The 16,514-nt window shown below is 40.6% G+C and overlaps 1 protein-coding gene across 4 annotated transcripts in view; it reads left to right on the top strand.

Moving 5' to 3' along the window:
* Positions 1–5,349: 5,349 nt before the first annotated feature.
* MGA (MAX dimerization protein MGA) overlaps positions 5,350–16,514 on the top strand; it is a 166,132-nt gene continuing 154,967 nt past the window's right edge. Inside the window, exon 1 of one of the 4 annotated variants that reach the window (XM_064570614.1) lies at positions 5,350–5,447. The gene's annotated coding sequence lies outside the window, so the exon portion shown is untranslated. Of the gene's footprint in view, positions 5,448–5,530; positions 5,740–5,910; positions 6,148–9,026; positions 9,228–16,514 lie in introns of those variants that run through there. The other 3 variants (XM_064570615.1, XM_064570618.1, XM_064570621.1) reach the window with 3 other exon arrangements.

The raw sequence follows: 16,514 nt of genomic DNA, 5'->3' as shown, positions 1-16,514 counted from the left end.
GCACTAAGGTTTCAATATCTCCATTTCCTTGCCAACACTTGTTATTTTCTGTTTTTATTTATCTAATTTTTTGTGGGGGAGGGGCAGAGGGAGATGGAGAGAGAGGATCTTAAGCAGGCTCTATGTCCAGTGTAGAGCCTGACGTTTGGCTTGATCTTATGACCCTGAGGTCACGGCTTGAGCCGAAATCAAGAGTCAGATGCTGAAAAAAAAAAAAAAAAATCAGATGCTTAACCTACTGAGCCTCCCAGGTGCCCCTATTTTCTGTTAAAAAATTTTTATTTTTAAATAGTAACCGTCCTAAGAGGTGTGAAGTGGTATCTCATTGTGTTTTTGATTTGCATTTCCCTAATGATCAGGGATGTTGAGTACATTTTAATGGGTTTATTGGCCATTTGTATATCTTCTTTTGGGAAATGTCTATTCAAAGCCTTTGCCCAGTTTTTTTTTTTTTTAAAGATTTTTTATTTATTTGAGAGACAGAGAGCACGAGTACGGGGAGGGGCAGAGGGAGAGGGAGAAGCAGACTTCATGATGAGCAGGGAGCCCGATGTGGGACTCCATTCCATGACCCCAAGATCATGACCTGAGCCAAAGTCAGACACTTAACCAACTGAGCTACCCAGGTGTCCCCTTGGCCCATTTCTTAATTGAGTTTTTGTTGTTGTTGTTGAATTGGAGTTCTTTGTTTATTCTGGATATTAAACTTTTATCAGATATATGGTTTGCAGGTATGTTTTCACTTGCTGTATTTTATATGCCAGATACTTTTCAGGATGCTGAGAATACAGAGGAGGCTTCTACTCTCATCTTGGGTAGAGGCAGAAGGGAAACAATAAAATAAGGTCCTTTGAGAAAATGAGAACTGCCATAAAGAAAATAAAATGGGGTGAGGGGTGCATGGCTGGCTCAGTTGGAAGAGCATGTGACTCTTTTTCTTTTGATAAAGATTTTATTTTTTTGACAGAAAGAGATAGTGAGAACAGGAACACAAGCAGGGGGAGTGGGAGAGGGAGAAGCAGGCCCCCTATGGAACAGGGAGCCCAATGCAGGGCTCGATCCCAGGACCCCGGGACCATGACCTGAGCCGAAGGCAGACGTTTAACGACTGAGCCACCCAGGCACCCCAGCATGTGACTCTTGATCTCAGGGTTGTGGGTTCAAGCCCCATGTTGGGTGTAGAGATTATAAATGAATAAACTTTTATTTATTTATTTTTTAAAAAGATTTTATTTATTTATTTGAGAGAGAGAGCATAAGCAGGAGGAACAACAGAAGGAGAGGGAGAAGCAGGCTCCCCGCTGAGCAGGGAGCCCGATGCAGAGCTGGACCCATGGACCCCGGGATCATGACCTGAGCCGAAGGCAGACGCTTAACCGACTGAGCCACCCAGGCACCCCAAATAAATAAACTTTTTAAAAAAGAAAAAAAATGGGGTGATAAAATAGAGATGACCAGTGGGTGAAGTCAGTCCCCTTTAGATAGGGTAGTCAGTTAAGACTTTTCTCTTAGAAAGTTACATTTGAGCTGATGAGAATCACAGAGTAAGGATGATAACAATGATCAAGGGTGCACAAACCACAACAATGATAAGGAGGTAAGGGCCAGATCAGTTAGGTTCACAGGTCAAGGTAAACAATGTGAATTTTACCTTAAGTGTAATATGAGACATTGGCCATTTTCAAAGAGAGGAGTCACAAGATCTCACTAATATTTTTAAAAGATCACTTTTGCTGGTCTGTGAAGAAGGATTATATAGTGGGGGGAGATGAAAAGCAAGATTCCAATGATTGTTCTTTCTTTGGGCTCTTCTTTTATATCACAATCAGGCAATTGTCCCCCACATTCTCTTATGTTTCTAAATTTATATCACATCGTGGTCATTGGCAAGTGGAGTCTTCCTTAATAAAATGGACTTCTAGCAACTTCCTCCATTTCTATATCATTCAGTGTGTCCTAGGTTACATGTGCTAACTGACAATCCCAAATCCCAGTGTCTCAAAACAACGTAAGTCCTTTCTTGTTCATACTACATATTCACTCTTAGTTGGCTGGGGATATCTGCTCTGTGTCATCCATTTTATGGGACCAAGGCTGATAGAGTAACCACCAGCTGAAGCACTGTTGGCAGCTGTGGCAAAAGGAAAGGGAAAATGGGTAATTGCACATTGGTATTTAAACCTCCCTAGAAGTAATACATGTCACTTCCATTCACATTCATTGCTAAGTGAATAGTCACTCCTAACTTCAAAAGAGCAAGAAAAACAATTATATCATGTTCTAGGAAGTTGGGTGAACCAGAAATATTTGAGAATAGCATAAATGTCTACAATTACTTCCAAGATCACTACTAATACTCTTCAGCACTCAGTAAAATATCTGTCCAAAACATATAGACTTTATAACTTCCTGTATTCTATAATTAGATATATTTGTTTATATTAAAGAAATTAGGGGCACCTGGGTGGCTCAGTTGGTTAAGCGACTGCCTTCGGCTCAGGTCATGATCCTGGAGTCCCGGGATAGAGTCCCGCATCGGGCTCCCTGCTTGGTAGGGAGTCTGTTTCTCCCTCTGACCCTCCCCACTCTCATGTGCTCTCTCTCATTCTCTCTCTCTCAAATAAATAAATAAAATCTTTAAAAAAAAAAGCTTTAAAGAAATTATTTCACTCATTCTTACTAAGAGCATTCCCCATGTAGGACATTACAAACCCTTTCAGTGGTCTATTGTAAAACAATATAGATGAAAGTTGTATTCTGAAATCAACTTTAACATGCTATTACCATTATAATGAAATCTCTATATTTGTAGGGTCTCATAAAGATAGGGGTTGAACTAATGAAATGGTGTAAGAAATGGAAAGTAGGGTTTGGACTTACAAGATGTTTAAGCATTAGAAGCAGCAGAACTTTGTGACCATTTGAATGTGGAAAACAGGTAAGAAAGAGCAATGAAGGATAATGGAGGTTGCCTAGACTGAAAGACTTCTTGGAATGGTGGTGTCATTGCCCATGTAAGGGAATGCAGTAGTAGCTGGTGTGTGGAGTGAAGGGTTGGAAAATTAGTTTGACTTTGGAAATATTAAATTTCAGATGTCTGTGGGAAACTCTGCCTTAGCTAAATCCTTTTTGTTAGAAATTTATGAAGGTATTGGAAAAGAAACCACTGGAAGGAGACTGGGAATGGAGCATCTAAAACATTGTGTTATATAAGTGAAGAGTGAACTTTGAGGATGTCTTTACTCTGAGGTATGTAAATGTAAACATTTTTTAACCTACTTGAAGCAAAGGCACAGGTGCCCCCTCCACTCTCTATTTCTGTATCATCATTATTTTACTTCAGTAATGTCTACAGTTCAGCATTTTAACATGTTAAGAGAAAAAAAACTTGAAACGAAGGCAGGAGATAATGTAACAATATGCATCAACAGATGGACAACAGTCACCAAAGAGTCTAAAAAAGATCTGCAGTGTAAAAATCTGTTAGTGTGCCTCTAGCACTGTCTAGGGGAGAAACAGAATAGTGGAGAAAAAAGAATTCAAGAGTGTGCTGTGTTGGATAGAGTACAGGCTCCTGGTTAGAATACAACCTTTACCACTAACTAGTACACACATTTACAGAATGCCTCCTATGCATCAGGGACTGTGACAGGTGTTTTAAATATTTTTATCTCAGAATCATCATGACAGTCCAAGACTAGGAGTGGCCATAGTTTGCAGTTAAAGGTACTGAGGCTCAAAAAGTTAAAAAACCTGTTTAGGGTCAAAGTACAGTAAATGAGAGAAATGCAGGTTCACCCAGATGGGTCTGACTTCAAGAACTGGGCTCTTTCACCTATAGCCAGTAGACCCCAAACCTGGTTGTGCACCACAATCACTGGAGAACATGTTAAAACACATTTTCCAGTTTCCCATTCAAGACAGTTTTAGGAGATGGTAATATTAGAATAGTACTTTGCTGTCATGGTTGTTGTTAGGATTAAATGTAATCAAGTATTTTGGAGTGTTTTATTAACTTCAAGTTTAACATAGTTATGCTTATAATTTAAAGGTTTTATTCATTTTTGTAACAGATTTTTTAAAAAAGGTAATCTTTCCACCCAACATGGAGCTCCAACCTACAACTGTGAGATCAGGAGTTACATGCTCTAACCACTGAGCCAGCCAGGGGCCCCTTAACAGTTTTATAAAATGCGATCAACTAATTCCCTTTCTTTTGTTTTTCTAGTCAGAAAATAATTTTCTGATTATTAATTAGGCTTATCGAATATTTTAAAGTCAGAAAAGTGTGCCCAAAACTGTGTGTTTTGGCTCAGTAACATTATGAATTAATACATTTAATTTCTTTTTTTTTTTGATTTTTATTTATTTATTTGACACACGGAGAGACAGAGAGGGAACACAAGCAGGGGGAGTGGGAGAGGGAGAAGCAGGCTTCCCGCCGAGCAGGGAGCCTAATGTGGGGCTCGATCCCAGGACCCGAAGGCAGACGCTTAACGACTGAGCCACCCAGACGCCCCAATACATTTAATTTCTAGTTTATAAATCGGCACTCTTGTGAGTCTGACCAGCGCTAGTCAAATTCCCCAAGCTTAATCATCCCTTTGTTAACTGAAAAAATAGCTTTGAAATCAGAATAGCTGAGGAATGGAGTTCAAAGCAAAAGAGGTATGAATTGTTCTAACTGGTGGCTTCATGGGATTAAAATATCAGGGTTTGTCCTGGAGGTTGGTCTGTGACTACTACAAAATTAACTCATTCTGATCTAAGATCACCTTTTCTCACCGTTAGCAGATGGTGTTTTTCTCGGGTCCAATATACCATAGCTAGAGCGGGTTGAACCAGAAAATATAATAGGGCCACATCTCTGGCCCCTTTGAAATGCCTCCTGCGTCTTCCACCCCCACTCTCACCAACAATAGCAGTAACGTTACCATGAAAAGTTTGGTCTTCTAAGAGAAACTCCAAGCATTAGTTCCACTTCCTACTGGGTTTTGTAGTTAAGTTGTATTTAAATTAGCATTCTTTTCCACTAACCATGAAAGGCTGATAGTTTCGTAGTAGGCAAATACTCTTGTTGTTTTGTTGCAATATTCACAAAGGCACTCAACAGGCACTTACTAAATGCATACTCCATGAAGAAAGGTTGAGCGGTTTCCCCAAGACCACACAGATGAACAAGTGGGGAAAGGGGCACTAAAAGTGCCTGCTCTATCCAGTCACACTCCGGTAATTACTCAAACCGCCTCACTCCCAGCCCAAGAACCCGGCTTTCACGGGGACATGAAAGGAACACCCCGGAGGTGAGAGCCAGGAAATCGGGAGAGGTGCTTTTCCCGGCATGCTCTGCAGCACACTGAGGGGCGCCAGGCGTATCCCGGCGTGCAACGGGGAGCGCCCAAGGGCGATGGTTCCCGGCTCCTGAAGAGGCACGCGAAGTTAAACCGGTAGGTGTGAGCTTACTTAGTTTTGAGACCCGGCTTTTTCGTTTCCCCTTTATGAATGTAACCCCAAAGCGGCAAAAAAGGAGGTCCTCTAACTACCCTCCCTTTCCGCGTGCGAATGACTTTCGGCACCGCTTCGAGCACGGTGCCAGGTGATTAGCGGTTAGGGGCGGGCCTGATATGAACACGTGACCAAACCTGGCAGCCAATGACTAGCCGGGTGGTCCGGCAGCGCGAGGATTCCGGGACCCGTGAGCGGAGCGGCGCGTGGGCCCGTTCCGGTCGGCCCCGGCAGGTACGCGCAGGCGCCTTGGTTGCCACGCGCCCCGTTCGTCCCCACGCGCCCAGTGGCGTGTACTTGGCGCGAGGTGTTAAGAGTCTGTTTGGGTGTTTTTGTTGGGGGGGAAGGGGAAAATGGGGGGGGCAGGGGCGTCACGTGGACGCCGCAGCCAATCGCAGGTTGAGGCGCACCCACAGCTTTCCCCGGCGCCCCGGGGTGCGACGTGTTCAGTGAGGTTCGGCTCAGCCTTCACTGTCTGAGCGCTCTTTCGAAGCGCGTGTGCGGCCTGTAAAATCTGGCCACGGGTTTTCGTGGCGTCCTGCCCCGCTGTGAGCACGGACGACAAGTTCTCGGCAAAATGGCTGCTGGAAAGAGTCGCCTAGCAGGGGGAGCGCCGGGGCCGCGTGAAGGTCACATGACGAGGTTGGCAGCGCGTGCTGCTGGCGCGGGGAAGGGGGAGGGTGTGGGGGAGAGGCGTGGCCAGTCACGTGCCGTCGACTGCGCCGACCTGTGGTTTTCTCTAGTGTCCTTGCTGCGGCGTGATCCGTCTGGTTTTGCTCCTCCCACCTCGAAGCGTGGCAGTCGTCGGCGAGAGGCTGTATGGTGTGGTGGCATGAGCTGTGGTCTGGGAATTGAGAGGACCTCGGGTATAGGCCTTTGGCTACTTCTGTAATGAAGAAGGCCTGTTGCCACTCCCGGCCTCCATTTTCTCATTTCTGTGTAAGATTTTTTTAAGTCCTCCCTATGGTATGTGACCTCCACCTAATCCCAGTCTCATGCAGATAACAAGAATTAAGGAACGAAATGAGACAAGCCCGTCTCCCCACAAGAAAAAAGAAATCCACACTGTATCCCTCCCATCATTACAGTGATGTGGGAAACCTGGAGATAATTTCTTATAATATTCTGGGCATATCTGTCCATATTTATCAATTGCATTTATATTCTGCCTTTCCACTCTGTCGTTTGAAAAGTATTCTGGCTTTTAGAGGGCTAGTCTCTATGTGTATCCTGGAAAGAAGTCAAGAGTTAAGTAGTATTGTCTATTAACTGTGGAGCTGGGGGAACAAGTAGTTAGAAGAGATTTGCTGATGCTCCATAAGGCTGTGACTAGAAGGACCTAGAAGTCGTCCTCTCCACTGGGTGGTACAATATTTGTAAAATTTTTGAGGCTTCCTTGCCACCGACCTTTGATGTTTTTCATGGTGTTCTGCTCCCAGCTCTAGCCCTTCATTTTGTCAAGGGATGGGGCTTTAGTGAAATGAAGCAGGCTATTATGTATTTTTCATATCACTGCTTATGTTTTGTGTGCTACCCTTTGATGTATCTTAAAGGGCCTTTGAATTTTGTGGGAGCACAATCTGGAAAACATTTTTTGAGTAAGCATTATAACAAGTTACTTTTGAACAATTATAATGTTAAAATCTTTCAGCTTAGTATTTTGTATGTCTTAATTCATTTAGTTAACAAACTTATGAGGTAAGTACTATTACCTCTATTTTACCAGAGAGTAAAATAGATTAAGTAACTTGCATTAGCTCATGAGGCTGATAATTTCACATAATTCCAACCATAATGCCTTTTCAAATTTGACAATGATTCCAAAGTTCATTTGGAAGAATGAATCTGTAAAGTAAGAAAAGTTTTGAAAGAGTGAAGTGGGGGGGGGGGACTTGTACTAGTGAATATATAAATAAAGCTATGATAATCAAAATAATGAGTAGTAACTTTGGAATAGAGCCGTGGTACAGAATAATAAATTTGGAAATATTTAAAGCTATTTAGTATTATACAGGTGGTTTTTCACGTTAGTTGAGAGAGAATTTCAAAATTGTGTTGGAACAATTGGCTAACCGTTTGAAAAATAATAAAATGGAATCCTACCAAATGTAAGTAAAATAAAATCCAAGTGAATTAAATAGTTAAATATAAAATGTGAAGTCAGCAGGCACCTGGCTGGCTCAGTTGGTTGCCACTCTTGAACTCGGGGTTGTAAATTAAAGCCCCGCGTTGGGCATAGAGATTATTTAAAAATAAAATCTTTTAAATGTCAAGTCAGAAAATAACCACTTTAAAAAAATGGGTAAACATTTTTCCAGTCTTGAGATGGGATGAGCTGTTCTGAGCATGACTGTAAAGGCAGAATCCATAAAGGCAGGTATTGTTTGAATTACTGCATAAAACAACGTGTAATTGGCAAAAACATTATAAAGTTAAAGACATTTATTTGCTCAGTATTTAATATATTTATTGAGTGCTTACTATGTGCCAGGCAGTTTTTCAGGTGTAGGGTATCCAGTGATGAACAATGCCAGGCAGATTGTGGGGGAAAAAATTTGCACCATATGTTCGACTTGTAAATTTAATGACTTTAATATCTAGTGGATGGGCTAATGATACGTGAATAGGTAGATCACATACATAGAGAAAAATAACCAATAAAGATACAGATTCATTATTTTTTACTTATAATCAGGTAACACAAAGCAACCCCCCCAACCCCCAGTCTGGCACTTTTGCATATACATAATAAAGTGTTAATATTGTATTGGCATAGGAGTGAGGAAATTGGCACGCTCATACACTGCTGTTAGTGGATATTTATATGGGAACATCCTTCTTGAAGGGTATTTTGGCTGTATGTACTGAAAGCATTCAAAACCTGTATGCCCTTTGACTCAGCAGCTTTTCTTTGTAAGGCACTAATTCGTAAGTTTGGAAAGATGTTTATTAAAGAGTTGTTTTTGTGGTATTTTTTTTATAATAGCTAAAACTTGGAAAAAAATGTTAAATAATAGGCAGTCGGTTAAATAAATATGGTACTTTCATAGATGATAATACCTTGTAGTTAGTAGACATAATATAGATTTCTACTAATTACTTGGAAAGCTTATATATTTTGTTAGGTAAAATGTGTAGGAAGATTGCATTTTTTGTAGGACTGTACGTATATGTGTCCAAAAGTCTAAAATTTACGTAAAAGTCTAAAATGGTATACATCAAATGTAAACTAATGGTGATTTTATTTGAGTGGTAGGGTTTTTGGATGAATTTAAAAAACAAGCATTACTTTTTAGAACAGTTTTAGATTTATAGAAAAACTGCAAAGATGATATAATAGAGTTCCCATACACCCACCCAACACCCAGTTTTCTGTATTAGCATCTTATGTTAGTATGGTATATGTATTATAAAGAATGAACCAATAAATACTGATACATTATTATTAACTAAAGTCCACAGTATAATCAGATTTCTTTAGTTTTTATCTAATGTTCTTTTTCTTTTCTTTTTTTTTTAAAGATTTTTATTTATTTGATAGAGCACAAGCAGGGGAAGCAGCAGGCAGAGGGAGAAGCAGGCTCCTGGCCGAGCAGGGAGCCCGATGTGGGACTCAATCCCAGGACCCTGGGATCATGATCTGAACCAAAGGCAGACGCCCAACCCACCCAGGCACTCCTAATGTCCTTTTTTAATTCCAGGATTCCATCCAGGATACCATGGTACTTTTTTTTTAATGTACTAGTGCTTTATTTTTATTATTTTTTTAAGTTTTTATTTAAATTCCAATTAGTTGGGGTGCCTGGCTGGCTCATTTGGCAGAACATGCAACTCTTGATCTCAGGGTTGTGAGTTTGAGCCCAACATTGGGTGTAGAGATTACTTAAAAATAAAACTTAAAAGAAATTCCATTTAGTTAACATACAGTGTAATATTAGTTTCAGGTGTAAAGTGTAATGATGCAACACTTCCGTACATCACCTGAAGCTCATCACAACAAGTGCACTCCTTTTTTTTTTTTTTTTAAAAAAAAAAAAAACAAGGGCACTCCTTAATCCCAATAATTTATCCCCATCCTCTTGCCTACCGCCCTCCTGGTATCCATCAGCTTGTTCTCTATAGTTAGGAGTTTGTTTCTTGGTTTGCCTACTTCTCTCTCCCCTGCCGCGCTTAACCCCCTTTGCTCATTTGTTTTGTTTCTTTTTTTTCCTTAATATTTATTTAAGTAATCTCTATATCCAGTGTGAGGCTCAAACTCAACCCAAGATCAAGAGTCGCATGTTCCACAGACTGAGCCAGCCAGGCACCCCTCACTTGTTTCTTAAATTCCACATATGAGTGAAGTCATAAGGTATTTGTCTTTCTCTGGCTTATTCCACTTAGCGTTCTACTCTCTAGCTCCATCCATGTTGTTGCGAATGGCAAGATTTCATTCTTCTTTTATGACTAATGTTCCATCTTCTTTATCCACTTATCAATTGATGGATCCTTGGGCTGTTTGCATAATTTGGCTATTGTAGATAATGTTGTTATACTAATGTTCTATTAAAGGGTGAAATTCCAGGGAAGAAGGTGTGAGGGAGGAAAAGGAAGTGAGGTAAGGAACAAGTGAAAACAAACAAGGGATGTATTATCAAGATGGCTATAGCTTCATTGCAAACAAAGCTGATTGCTTGATCTTCCAAGGCATCTCCAGAGAGTTCATATGAAGCTATTGCCTTTCAGAACTTTTACACAGCCACAATACTTTTGGTAATTATGTCCCTTTGAGAACTTCTTGGTTATAATAGTTTCTCAGACTCTTTTTTGGCATATGAAAATTCATTATGTCAGGTTTTCACCATCAAAACTTATGGTCTTGGTCTTTCCTTCTTGCCTTTGTGTAAGGCCAAAAGAGAGACCCTGGCTACTTTGACAACCTTAAAGTGAACTCCAGGAATGTCACTGACAGCATGACCTTTACAACCAAATCCAACAACTAGAGCCTCATCATTTTCCTGAATAAAATTCAAACAATCATCATTGGGTACAAAGACTGATTTTTTTTTTTGCCGTTCTTGATCAGCTGGACCCTGATATACTTCCTGATGGCAAAATTTGGCTGTTTGGCTTCAACCCCTACTTTTTCCAGCACAATTTCCTTTGCCTGGGAAACGCCTCCCAAAGGGTTGGCCTTAAGGGCTGTGCCTAAATGAGCTTTCTTATTCTGTTTATCATGTCACTTCTGATCTCAGTCGGTGGCTACAGAACTTCTTGCAGTATGAAGATTGCAGCACTTGCTCATCCTGCCAGTGCCACGCACCTGACAAAAGAGAGCTCAGACTTTCTTTATTTTTGATAGCCTTGACAGTTTTGAGGAGTACTGGTCAGTATTTTGTAACATGTCCTTCAGTTGGGATTTAATATTTTTCTCATTAGTGAACTGGGGTTAGAGTATATACTATCAACATGACTTGTTGCTCTTTGAATTTGTTTTTTATTTTTATTTTTTAAAAGATTTTATTTATTTGAGAGAGAGAGAATGAGAGAGAGGGCACATGAGAAGGGGGAGGGTCAGAGGGAGAAGCAGACTCCCTGCCGAGCAGGGAGCCCGATGCGGGACTGGATCCAGGGACTCCAGGATCATGACCTGAGCCAAAGGCAGTCGCTTAACCGACTGAGCCACCCAGGCTCCCTGAATTTGTTTTTTTTTTTGTTGTTGTTGTTGTTTTTAAAGATTTTATTTATTTGAGAGAATGAGAGAGAGAGAGAGAGAGCATGAGAGGGAGGAGGGTCAGAGGGAGAAGCAGACTCCCCGCCGAGCAGGGAGCCCGATGCGGGACTCGATCCCGGGACTCCAGGATCATGACCTGAGCCGAAGGCAGTCGCTTAACCAACTGAGCCACCCAGGCGCCCCTGAATTTGTTTTTTAAATGTTTACTTTTCTATGGTTTTCTTTTTCTGTACTTTCTATTTTTTCTTTACTTAAAAAACAAACCAACCAACCCAGGGATGCCTGGGTGGCTCAGTCAGTTAAGTGTCTGCCTTCGGCTCGGGTCATGATCCCAGGGTCCTAGGATTGAGCCCCGCATCGGGCTCCTTGCTCAGTGGGGAGCCTGCTTCTCCCTCTGCCTGCTGCTCCCACGCTCCCCCTGCTTGTGTTCTTTCTCTCTGATAAATAAAATCTTAAAAAAAAAAAAAAAAAAAAAGCAAACCCAAACTTGTGTTATAAGCAATATAAAAAATATTGGTTACAACTTTCTTGGCATGTCTGCCCATCTTTATCAATAGCATTTATGATAAGCAGTACATTGAAAATTCTGATAATATAGAAAGGATAATGGAAGTTATAGTCAAAGAAAAACAACTGGACAAGTTGCTGACAAGGCTAATTATAGAAAGGAATTAAAGGCATTAGTATAGTATAGCTTGTTTTAACAGTCTTTAAACTGCTTAGTTCTCTGTTCTAGGAAGAAAAGCCTGGTAATCATGAATTAGATATAAATCCAAAAGTAGGGAAGCAAATTGAATTACGCACAACAGGATAAAAATATAAATAAGGTAGATTAGGCCAATTAGGTAAATTTGTTCATTCAACAACAAATAATTAATGAGCCCTATTGAATGCCAGGTATTATACCAGGGCTTGGGATTGAGCAGTGAATAAGACAAAGTCCCTGCTCTCATGGAATTTACACTCTAGTAAATAGACAATAAACTGATAAATAATATGATTTCAGGTATTATCTAAGTGCTGTGAAGAAAATAGTATGAGAGGATAGTGAGTGGTGTGGTGGGTTTGGTGGTTCTTTTAGATAGGTTGTCAGGTAAGGTTTCTCTGAGGTAACTCTTGAGCATAAAGAGACCTGAATGATAAGGAGCATCCCAGGCTAACATGGTGCATTTCAAGTGGTGAGAGAGAGTGCTAATGCAAAGACTCTGGGGTGAGAATCAGTTTGCAATTTTCAAGGAAGTGTAAAAAGGCTGGTGTGCTATAGTTTGGAGATTGCTGGGGTAATAATTGGAAGTGTTAGGAAATGGTACTGGGTAGTTGGTGGTCTCAGATGGTATAGAGTCTGGTAGACCAGAAGGGCTTTGGATTTCATTCTAAGTGTGATGGGATTCATTGGACAGTTTTATGAAGAAAAATGATAGTCAAATTTATGTTTTATTTTTTAATTTTTTAAAAAAATTTATGTTTTAAAAAGATCACTTTGCTGTAGAGACAAGGGGGGCTGTAGGAGACCATTTAGGAAGTCACTGGAATGATAAAAAGAAGTATGGTGGCTTGGATCAGGGAGGCAGTGATGGAGGCAGTGAGAAAGGATCTGATTCAGGGTATATTTTGAAAGTAGAACCAATAGAGTTTGCTGATGGCTTAGTTGGAGGTGAGAGAAGGAGGGAATCAAAGATGATAACAAGGTTTTTAGCTAGAGCAACTGGTGCCACGTACAGAGATGAAAACTGGAATAGCTAGTTTGGGATTTAAAATGAAGAGTTTTAGGGGCGCCTGGGTGGCTCAGATGGTTGGGCGTCTGCCTTCGGCTCGGGTCATGATCCCAGGGTCCTGGGATCGAGTCCCACATCGGGCTCCCGGCTCAGCGGGGAGCCTGCTTCTCCCTCTGACCCTCTCCCCTCTCATGCTGTTTCTCTCTCGCTCGCTCTCTAAAAAATAAATAAAATCTTTAAAAAAAAAATAAATAAAATGAAGAGTTTTATTTTTATTTATTTTAAAAAATTTATTTACTTATTTTTAGAGAGAGAGAGAGTGGGAGGGGAGGGGCAGAAGGAGAGAATCTCAAGCAGACTCCCCACTGAGTGTGCAGGGGGTGGCGCTTGGGGGAGAGGGAAGAGAGAGCATCTTTCTTCTTTTTTTTTTTTTTTAAAAGAGAGCATATTAAGCAGGCTCGATCTCAGTGACCCTGAGATCATCACCTGAGCCGAAATCAAGAGTCAGATGCTTAACCAACCAAGCCCCCCAGGTGTCCCTAAAATGAAGAGTTTCATTGGATAATGTTGAATTTGAGATATCACTAAATATCTAGGAATAATCGTTGAGTTAGCAGTTGACTGTTTAAGTCTGGAGCTCAGAGAAAAGGTTAGAGCTGTGAATATAATAATACATTTGGGATATCATCAATACGTAGTGTTTTGTTTATTTTTAGAACATTTTAAGATTATTTAATACAGTAAAATAAAATTGTATTTCATCACTCCATGAGGTCAAAGGAATTAACTATTTGAGCATTTCAAAATGAGTCAAAATGTCAATCCAGTTTAATCAACAATTCTTTTTTTTTTTTTTTTAAAGATTTTATTTATTTATTTGACAGAGAGAGACACAGCGAGAGAGGGAACACAAGCAGGGGGAGTGGCAGAGGGCGAAGCAGGCCTCCGGCAGAGCAGGGAGCCTGATGGAGGGCTTGATCCCAGGACCCTGGGATCTTGACCTGAGCCGAAGGCAGACGCTTAACGACTGAGCCACCCAGGCGCCTCTAATCAACAATTCTTAATAAACAGAAACCTTTTACAAATTCCTCCTTTATAGTGATTAGCTTCATTAGTTTGAAGCTGTATACACACACAGAAACACACACACACACCCCTAGGTTTACATACATAATTTAGATATATATTATATATATGAATTCATACATACATAATGCGTGTATACTTATTTATTTATTTATTATTTTATTATGTTATGTTAATCACCATACATTGCATCATTAGTTTTTGATGTAGTGTTCCATGATTCATTGTTTGCGTGTAACACCCAGTGCTCCATTCAATATGTGCCCTCTTTAATACCCATCACCAGGCTAACCCAACCCCCACCCAATATGTAGTGTTTTAAAACCATGGGTCTGGTAAGATCAGGCAGGAAGTAAAGAGGGAGAGGGCCAGTGACTGAGCCCTGAGACTCAGTTGAAAGCATGGACAGAGGAATAGGTTACACTTAGATGTCTTTTGTATCTGCATCAGCACAGTATTTACAGAACTGTGTCTATATGGTATAATATGAAATCATACCTTTGAGATGATTTTAATATGACCTAGACTCTTTCTGTTACGTGAACTGATTCTTCAGGTTTTTGTCAAAATTTCCTCAAGATTTCCACTTTGTGTCCATTACCTGGGGGCATAAATTCCAACTCTCATAGCTTTCATACCAGACCCATCATTGTCTAACTCTATCCTACCTCTTTCTCCTCTGTTTGCCATGCCCAGTGTGTTCTGTTTGTGTATAGCTCTGCATTTGCCAGGAATATTCTTTCTCCCCCTTTTCTTGCTCTTTGCCTCAAACTCCTACTCAAGTCTTCAATGTCCAGCTTAGATTTGGTAGTAATTTCCCCAAATTTCCACAGATAGAGTTGGTTCCTCACTGCATGGTAATTCTTCAGCTCTGTTGGTAGTATTTTAATTTATAGCAGAATACAAAATCAGTTGATATTTTGACTGTTTTTTTTTTTTTAAAGATTTTTTTATTTATTCATTTGACAGAGAGAGACACAGCGAGAGAGGGAACACAAGCAGAGGGAGGGGGAGAGGGAGAAGCAGGCTTCCCGCCGAGCAGGGAGCCCGATGTGGGACTCGATTCCAGGACCCTGGGATCATGCCCTGAGCTGAGGGCAGATGTTTAACGACTGAGCCACCCAGGTACCCTTGACTGGTTTTCTTATTCATTTGTTTCTCTAGTGCTTAGCATGTGGTAGATGTTCAATCATAATGCTTTGAAAAAGTTTAGAAGTTTTATTTTGGCAGAGTAAATAATTACAGCTAGATCTTACACAATCATATGGACTGGTAGCTGAGATTTTTAGGACTTTTTTAATGGTGGATTTTTGGTTTTAATGATATACATTGTGATAGACTTTAGCTAGTACAAAGTTTAATGAAATTATGTCAGTTAGGGGTCTTAGTTCAGAGACATTTGAGGAATGTTTTAATCTCTAGGACTGAGTAATGCTCATTTCTTTGGAGGCAAGCTATTATAATAGATTGTTCCTTCACGGGGCGCCTGGGTGGCTCAGTCGTTAAGCGTCTGCCTTCAGCTCAGGTCATGATCCCAGGGTCCTGGGATCGAGCCCCGCATCGGGCTCCCTGTTCTGCGGGAAGCCTGCTTCTCCCTCTCCCACTCCCCCTGCTTGTGTTCCCTCTCTCGCTGTGTCTCTCTCTGTCAAATAAATAAAATCTTAAAAAAAAAAAAAAAGATTGTTCCTTCACTTGCCTACTTTTCCACCCACCTTCTCAGTAGTCGGGAATACTATTTTAACATTAGATGTGTACTTTGAGCTCTTTGCTGGAGAAGAAACCTAATGTAATAAATCCAGTAGAATCAGCAGTACTCGCCCCAGGAGTGTCCTTTAAACTGTTGGGTAGAGGGAGTCTTAATGGTGTGAATTGTAGGTGTGAGGGTTTCAGTCTGTGAGCTCAAAGTAGGGTTAATTATTTTGTCATTCAATTGTAAGCATGTATTGAGCACCTACCATATATGGGCACTGTATGAGGTGCTGTGGGGGACACACAAAAGAAATAAAAGAAATGGTTCCCTGCACATGAATCCCTGACAGTTTAGTGGAAGAACTGGAACAGAACATTAAAAAAGAATTTGACCTTAACAAGCAGTGTATCATTAAGTGCAAAGTACTGTGGTATAAATCAAGGACTTTGCATTTCTTTAAACACATAATTATATTCGCAGGGTATATGTAGTCTTATCTTGCGTCAGTTTTCAACATTTTGACTTGATTTTCAAGCTCTGCATTTTCACCGATCTTTTAACACTTTTAGTTTCATTAAGATACTGATTTGGCTATTTGTTCAATGTGATGAAAGCCCTATGTAGCAGGAGAGTGCCCTGCCAGTACTTGCATTCAAATATTTTATTCTTTCATGTCTATAAAGCAACTATGTAATTTGAAAAGGTAGAATGTCATTTATCCTTTGCAAGTGTGACAGAGGCATGCTTTCATAGTTTTGCTGTGTGTAGGTTTTCCTAGACTTTTCCACCCAAGGGTGGGGGAGAA

Source organism: Mirounga angustirostris, unplaced genomic scaffold (assembly GCF_029215605.1).
Source record: "Mirounga angustirostris isolate CCGP_5_RB_7025 unplaced genomic scaffold, mMirAng1.0.hap1 SCAF_9, whole genome shotgun sequence".
Lineage (NCBI taxonomy): Eukaryota > Metazoa > Chordata > Mammalia > Carnivora > Phocidae > Mirounga > Mirounga angustirostris.
The sequence above is the reverse complement of the archived record's forward strand: the minus strand, read 5'-3'. Positions and strand labels throughout refer to the sequence as shown.